Raw genomic sequence first — 8,314 nt, forward strand, 5'->3', positions numbered from 1 at the left:
AACCCTTTCATAACGTAATTGTATGGAGTAGACAGGATAATGATTACCTGAGAATGTCCACATCCTAATTCTTGAAGTCTGATCTGTGAATACTTCTATGTTCTATTATAAAGCAAAGGAAAATTAGACTGTAGGTTAAGTTAAGGTTTCTAAACAGCTGCTCTTAAAATAGAGAGATTCTCGTGCATTATCTGGGTGGGCCCAGTGCAATCACAGATTCACTTAAATGTGGAAGAAGGAAGCAGAAGAAAATGTCAGAGTGACACAAAGTGAGGACTCTGGGTGTTGCTGCTTGCTCTGGGTGTAGGCAGGAGCCAAGGAATGCAGGCAGGGAAACAAATTTACCCTTAAACTCTCCAGGAAGGAACTCAGTCCTGAAAAAACACCTTGATTTGAGACTAGTGAGACACATGTTGGATTTATAACCTACAGAACTATAACAGAATGAAATTGTTTTAAGTCACTAAATTTATGTAAATTTGTTTTAAGCCACTTAAAATTACTTTAGAGCACTAAGTTTTTTATCATTTGCCACAGCAGGTATAGAAAAAAAATGTACTGGGTGACACAGGAAACAATAATTAATCTCTCTGAAATTCAGTTTTCTTATTGGAAAATGGAAATAATCCTAACCCCAGACCCTAGCCTTAAATGGAATCCTAATCTCCACCCTAACTCTATTTGGATTCAAGTGACTTAACAAACCAGTTTGCACCAGCAAAAATGCATTCATACATAATTCTTTGCTTATAAGCTTTGTTTATGAATGGAAGATCTAGTGAACTAATAATGATGACTAACACGTCTAGCACGTTGCTGGCCCTGGAGAAACTTTAGCTCTCTTCCCTTTCATTGGCCACTCCAAGAGCTGATAGAGACCCCAGCCCCTGGGGGGTCTGTGTGTTGTGGCTGCAAAGGACAAATTCACATGGACTACAGAAGTCAGAAGTCCTGTGGAGAAAAAGGGACTGCATGGCTCCTCTCTGAGTGAGAGAGAGCCAGGACCCCTGCTGGACAAGCTTTTATTGTTTTTCTGGTTACATTATATCAAGGATAGTCCTCATCTGCTATGCACAAGTTTGTTTAGGTGGTTATCTTTTACAGAAAACAAAGGAGAGGATGTTGCTAATTACATCAAAGAAGAAGAATATTTGCAAATGCAAAGGGAAAAGTGTTTGAACTGGTTCCACTCCAACCTTGGGAGGTTTAGCTCACATTTTAGGAAGTTACTTTGAAGATACGCACTCAGCATTTTCTGCCTCAATTTACGATGACGGAGTTTTAGCAAAAGCAAGCCTCATAGCAGCCTAGGTACAATGTAGGCCTGATTCCCTCCAGAAAATCTATCCGTGAGTATGGGTCCTATGTGCTCACCTTGCTCCCTGTCAGTTTTCCGAAGTCAGGCTGGGCTACATTTCCTACTGCCTAGTGGAATGGTCCCCTGCAAAGAACTTCAGGCATGGAACTTGGCTGATTGCAACTTATAGCATCTGAATGCACTGCCTGGCACATGCCATAGAAGTGAGTGTGGAAGTAGAAACACAAGCCAACTTGAAGAAAGGCAGTTAAGAGACAACTCTCATGTTCCTGGAGTTTGTTTGCCATTACTAGATTTACCTTGTGCAGGACAGTACACTGACTTGCCCACAGCATCCTTTCCTATGCCAGAAAAAACAAGAAGACAAGAAAAAGCAAAGTTATTACTGGGGTAACTGAAAGTCACCTGAAGACTGACAGCCATTAAACTTAAACTTGGAAGCAAATAAGAATGTTGTCCAGAGGGCTCATGCTGTTACAAATAATAATAGGTAGGTGACAATTAAATGCTTATTCTGTGGCTTCTTGGTATGTGTCATTTCTCTTCTTTGCCTCCAACCCCAGGTGTCCATTCCCTGCAGGAATTAATCTCTATAGAAGAGACAGTTGAGAAAAAATTCTACCCTCTGCTATCTGAAATACCAGTTTGGCATTTTATATGTATACCAATCAAATAAAATTGAAAAGGAAAGAATTTTAGTGTATGCAAATTAAAAAGAAGTCATGAAGGTTGCCAATAGTGCAGAGGTTGGAGGGAAGCATTTGTGTTTCAGATCCAGACAGGACAAATCAGAGTACCGCAGGGCGATCTCACAGTAAGCAAACCTGTTACATGAAAATCTGGATTTGTGTAATGTAATTCAGGAATCGTTTACTCACTTTGCAAAAAAAATCAAACAGTGATTCTTGAAAATAGACAACTCCCATAATGCATTTTAAAAAGGTTTTTAATGCAGCTTATACCTTTAATGCATCTTATACATTTCCCAAAAATGTAGCTATTTCATAAGACAGTTTGCACTTGTTCTTCCCTGGAGAGACTTTCATCTGAATATTTTCCTAGATTTACAACACTCATAACTTTTCTATATTCTCTGTTACCTTGATCCCTTTCTAGATTCTTTTCATGAGAAAATTATACCTTATGTATTCCCATTTATATGGGGGGAGGGACTTCTATATAATCTCTATTAACTTGATCCTTTTCTTGAGCCAGTTTATAGACCCAGAACCCCTTGAAGAAAGAGGAGACAATGTTCCCTGGAGAGGGACCCCACTACACTTCTAAAAACATATACTGTTGATCTTTCTCTCAGACTTCACTAAAGAGACCTATAGCGTGACTATGCATTAGGGAAAAGAAAGTACTTAGATTATTCAGGAATGACAGGACACAAATTCTGAACTGAAACTAATTTCGGGAAACTCAGAATATCACTGTTTCAGCAGAGTAGGGGCTTATGGAGATCAAGTGATCAATTGAGTCTTAGCTCAAGTTTCTCTCTCAGTGGGTTTCTGATCCCATCCTGTGATTATTTCCCCAGTTTCAAAATGTGTAACTAGAATAGAAATATTTAGTAACCAACAGAATCTCTACATTGTTTTTCTAATCCACGAGGCAAGGGTAGGAAAGGCCAAGGGAAGTCACCAGAACTGCCTCTACATGGGGACCCAAATCAATGATGCATTCCTGGGAGTGTTGCAGAAATTAGTGGTATCATCAAGGGCTTAATGGATGCAAAGGTAATGATTTCCACCACATCCTTATTCAACTTACCTATATGGCCTGTGATGAGAGCAGATAGGTCTTGAAGAATGACAATGGACTGTAATAAACTTAACCAGGGGTTGATTTCAATTGTGGCTTCTGTTCCAAATGTTGTCTCCTTGCTTGAGCAAATTAACACATCATCAGTACCTAATGTGTAGCTATTGAAGAAAAAAAAAAAAAGAAAAACTTTTTTCTCCCCAAACCTGTTAGTAAAGATGACTAGAAACAGTTTGCTTTTAGCTGGCAAGGCCAGAAATACACCTTCACTGTCCTACTTCAGGGGAGTATCAATGATAAAGTCCTATGTCATAATTTAGTCTGCAAGGATCTTGATTGCCTCCCTCTTCCACAAGACATCACACTGGTCCTTCACATTTATGATTTTATGCTGATTAAAACTACTGAGCAAGAATTAACAACTATTTTAGACTTATTGGCAATATATTTGCACATCACAGGGTGGCAAGTAAATCTGACAAAAATTCAGGGACTTCCACCTCAGTGAAATTTCTGGGTGTGGGGCATGTCAAGACATACTTTCTAAGGTGAAGGATAAGTTATCATCTCTCATCTCTGCTACAATCAAAAATGAAACAACGCTTAGTGGGTCTCCAGATTTTGCAGGCAATATAGCCTTCATTTAGGTGCATTACTCCAGCCCATTTACAAAGTGACTAGGCCAGTTAGTTTTGACCTACAAAGCAAACAAAAAATTTGAGGATCTTAGGAATTGCAATTCTGGATGCAGATTTGTATTGAAACCCAACTGGGTTCTGATGGGGAAAGAAAGTTTATAAAGGTGGAAAAAGGAAGCTTTCAAAAGGATTACATGTGTGGCTTTGAAAGAGTTGTGATTGCTGTTGGCAAACATTATGCTATACATGATTAATTGCTTATGTCTATTGCTAGATTAAATTTTTATTTTTTAATAGAATTCGGTGATGCTGAGCCAGTTCAGAAACTATGTCAGGATGTAGTCACTGTGATTTAACCCAGTTCAAAAGTTCATTTTTACATGAAGGAGGTGAGTTTAGCTCAACTTCCTAGAGGCCTCCTAGCTCCTTTCTAGATTGCTCTCTTGACAATCCTGACTGTATTTTGCTGCTTTTCTCTCACACTAGAAAGTCTGCTAGTTTTGAGTGGAGTCCAGAACAAGAGGAAGTTCTGCATCAAGTCCTGGCTGCTTGGAAGCTGCTGTGCCACTTGGGCCAATATATCCATCAGATCCCATGGTGCTTGAATTGTTGGTGGCAGACAAATACTGTTTGGAGACTTTGGCAGGCTCAGTAAGTGAATCATAGCTCGACTGTTGTGATTTTGGAGCAAAACCCTGCCATCCTCTGCAGATAACTACCCTCCTTTAGAGAAATAGCTTTGGGCTTGCTACTGGGCCTCAGTAGAAAGTGAATGCAAAACCATGGGTCACCAAGTTACAATGAGGCTGCCCCGATTGAGTTGAATATTGTCTGACTCATTTAGCCATACAGTTAGGTGTGATCAGCAGCACTCCATCATCAAACAGAAGTAGTATAGACAAGACCAGACTTGAGCAGGCCCTTAAGTCACAAGTTACATAAGGAAGCATCCCCGTGGTCTCCACACATGGCACATTACTTTTTCCCCTGGCCCACATCTATGGCTGTGTGGCGAGTTCTCTATGACAAGTAATGAAGAGAAAACTCAGGCCTGGCTTATTGATGGTTTTGTACAATAAGCAGACAATGTGCAGACACCATAGTGGAGAGCAGCAGCACCACAGCCCTGTCTGGATTAACCCTGAGGAAAGTGGTGAAGGAAACCCTTTCCTGTGGGCAGAACCGAAAGCAGTAAACCTGTTTATTTATTTTGCTTGGAAGGAGAAATGACCAGAGGTGCAACTGTATTCCAGTTCATGTGCTGTGGCCAATGATTTGGCTGGGTGGTTAAGGACTTAAAAGGAATGATTGGAAAACTTCTGACAAAAAGGTCTGGAGAAGAGGCAGGTGGGAGGGACCTCACTGGATGATCAAAGAAAAGTGAAAGCACTTGCGTTCTATTTGAATGCATACCAAAGGGTGACCTCAGCAGAGAACGATTTTAGTAATCAAGTGGATAGGATGACCTTCTCTGTAGATACTAATCACTCTCTTCCCCGGTCCCCCTATTTCTGCCCAAGGGGCAGGGATGGAGGACAGGTCTGGGCTCAGCAACATGGACTTCCTCTTACCGAGGCCGATGTGGCTACAACCACTGCTGAGTGGCCAGTATGAGACCAACACTGAGTCCTCAATATGGCACCATTCCCCAGAGTGATCAGTCAGCTACCTGGTGGTAGGCAGATTACATTAGACCACTTCCATCATGGGAAGTGCAGTGTTTTGTTCTCTGTCGAGTGGACCTTAATCTGGATACAGATTTGCCTTTCTTGCACACATACCTGCCAGAACTACCATTCATGGACTTAATGATAATACCTTACCCACCATCGTGGTATTCCACTCAGCATTGTTTCTGATCAAAGAACTCACTTCATGACAGATGAAGTACAGCAATGGGCTCTGGAATTCACTGGCCTTACGGTGTTCCCCATCACCCTGAAGCAGATGGCTTTATAGAACTGTGAAGTGGCCTTTTGAAGACTCATTACCTTGTTGCAAGTATTTCTTCCTACTTTTGTTATGAATATATTTGTGTATATAAGCGAATATCACCAGTACCTTAAAGTACATCTATAGATAGATTAGATATAAATGTAGATCTATCTGTGTACATACATGTGCACACACATGTCTCTGTGTATATACACATGTATGAGAATATGTATGTGTGTATGTATGTACCTCCTGTTCTGTTTCTCTAGAGAGCCCTGACACAAATGAGGATTAATCGCTCTTACATTATTGCCTTGGTATAAGAATTAAATGGGATGTATATGTTAGTAACTTATTATGTTCCTGGCACACAATAAGTCTTCAGTAAATGATAGCAGCGTTGGTGATTACTGATTACCATAACATTTTCTCACACACACACACATCTTCTAGGAGTTCGTTAGCTTCACAGCATGTGTTTGCCAAAGCAGCAGCAGAATTGTTTCAAGAGCCATTTCAATATCTCTGCTTCAAACAGAAGTCATAAGCCAATCAATACTCTCTGCTTCTGCAGGCCACATAGCCTTGCAGGCAGATCCTATTTTTTTTTTTAGCTTTTCGAACATGACCCTTCACTCTCCCTCGTCAGGTAAAGGTGAGGGACAGGGAAGGTAGATGCAGGGACAGTACTGCAGGTAATTAGGAGACCTACTTAATTCATGGCACCTGGAGGAATTTTAAGGCACAATGTAATACGAGGCACAACGTAATCTGTGTCTGTACCAGTGAGCAGAATCTAACACCAAATTTATAGGCTTAACTTTCTTGCAGTTAATTCTGTGCAAACATGATGTGGCCCCAGGAGAGTCAGTTCCCACTACTGGAGTTGGTAAAATAGAGTCTGAATAACATCTGGTGGAGACACAGCCAGAGTATAAGCTGAAACTAAGCAAAGAGCGTTTTGGAATAAACATTGGCTATAGAAGCATATAAATCCAACTTGAATATTTTAAAATTTAATTAACTGTTACTATAAATTATATGACTGAATTCACCTACTAATTCAATCAAAATAGTCAGACCAGTTGATACTGCACTTTAATTTAACTTTCTAACCATACCATCATTGAGGAATCACTGGAAAATCTTTTCCAGAGAAATATTTAAGAATAAAATTTTATCAACCAGGGTTTCAAAGGACTTACTTTAGATATAATAATTCATTTTTCCCTTTCTACAGCCCAGATGTGGTGAGTCTGTGACTAATCATAGTTGAACACAACAATCCAGTCACATGACCAGGATAATCCCTGAAGTTGGATGAGCCCTGGCACGGTACCATTTGTTAGCTTCAGGTTTGGAATCATCTCCTTTACTGGCCTGTGAGCCTGTATTTCCTGAACTACATTAGTTAACCTACTGTTTTCAGTGATAAAGGAGGATCTCACAGGAGAAGTGGACTAGCCAGGACATGTAATTATGAGAGTGCTACAAAGCACTAAGGAGGGGCCTCAACTGTGTGGCCCAAACATTCATTACAACAGATGTTGAGCTATAAGGATGGCTCGTGTGTGCCTGAATGACATGGGCAGGACTCATGAAGAAGCTAGCACTGACTTTGCCTAATGTTGTTGTATTTACTCTTGTGGTAGAATGAGACATAGGGTAATGGTAGTAGAAAGACTTGTGGTGGGTAACAATATAAATCCTAGGTTATTTACTCATTAGTTCTGTGACTTAAGGCTAGCTCACTAGGCCGCAGTCTGCTTATTCCTTAAAATGATAATAGATGAGACAGAATTCACCAAAATGAGATTATGTAAACACTAAAGTCCCATCAGCATATATTATTATTAGTAAGGTATACTTAACAAGACTCCATGATTAATCAGATTCTCTTTTTTCCTGCATACCTATTTATAGTCACCTTTGAAAAGAATTGCATTTAAATAAATTTGAAATGAAAACCACCTTCAGCTGCATATTCACCCAGAAAAAAAGACAGCAGGAAATGAAACAAAATCCCAGGTTCACATGCTTTTGTTTGTTTGCTCTTTGACTTAAAGAATGCAGTGATACTTCTAAAGCTACCAGCAACCACGCCAAGTGTCCAGGTTTCTATGGCATATGACAGCTGAGAGTCCAGGATGAGCTGAAGGTTCTATCTTTAGTTTTCAGTCAAAGGATAAAAATCAGACCTTCCTGTGGGAATCATCTACTCTGAGTCATGCAACACCATCAGGCCAGAATAAAATAGCTCTATAACCCAAAGCATTCATTACTGGTGAAATGAAGAAACAGAAGAGGCTTTAACTATTCCTCTCCCCATAAGGTCTGTGGCATTCTCTGGGATGAGCACATTGCCCTTACTCAGTGCAAGCGGACCAAGCGGCAGACCTTGCTGTTCAATAGGAAGAGAAAGAAAGGAGCCTTAAAAATTCATTGCGAATTAGAAATTCACAATTATTTAAATGCAAGTCAAGGGAAAAAGCAACTGGCCATTCTAAGTATTAACTAATAAATCGTTTGACTGAAATGTCCAAGTTTTCTGTCCACCCTGGACTGATGAATCCATCTCCATTTTCCAGGACCAAACACACACTGCTTGGTTACTCCAAGCATGCACAGAATGTAACCACAGAAACAGTAATTGATG

The sequence above is a fragment of the Artibeus jamaicensis genome, unplaced genomic scaffold, assembly GCF_021234435.1.
Source record: "Artibeus jamaicensis isolate MK-2021 breed Jamaican fruit bat unplaced genomic scaffold, CSHL_Jam_final contig_867, whole genome shotgun sequence".
Classification (NCBI taxonomy): Eukaryota; Metazoa; Chordata; class Mammalia; order Chiroptera; family Phyllostomidae; genus Artibeus; species Artibeus jamaicensis.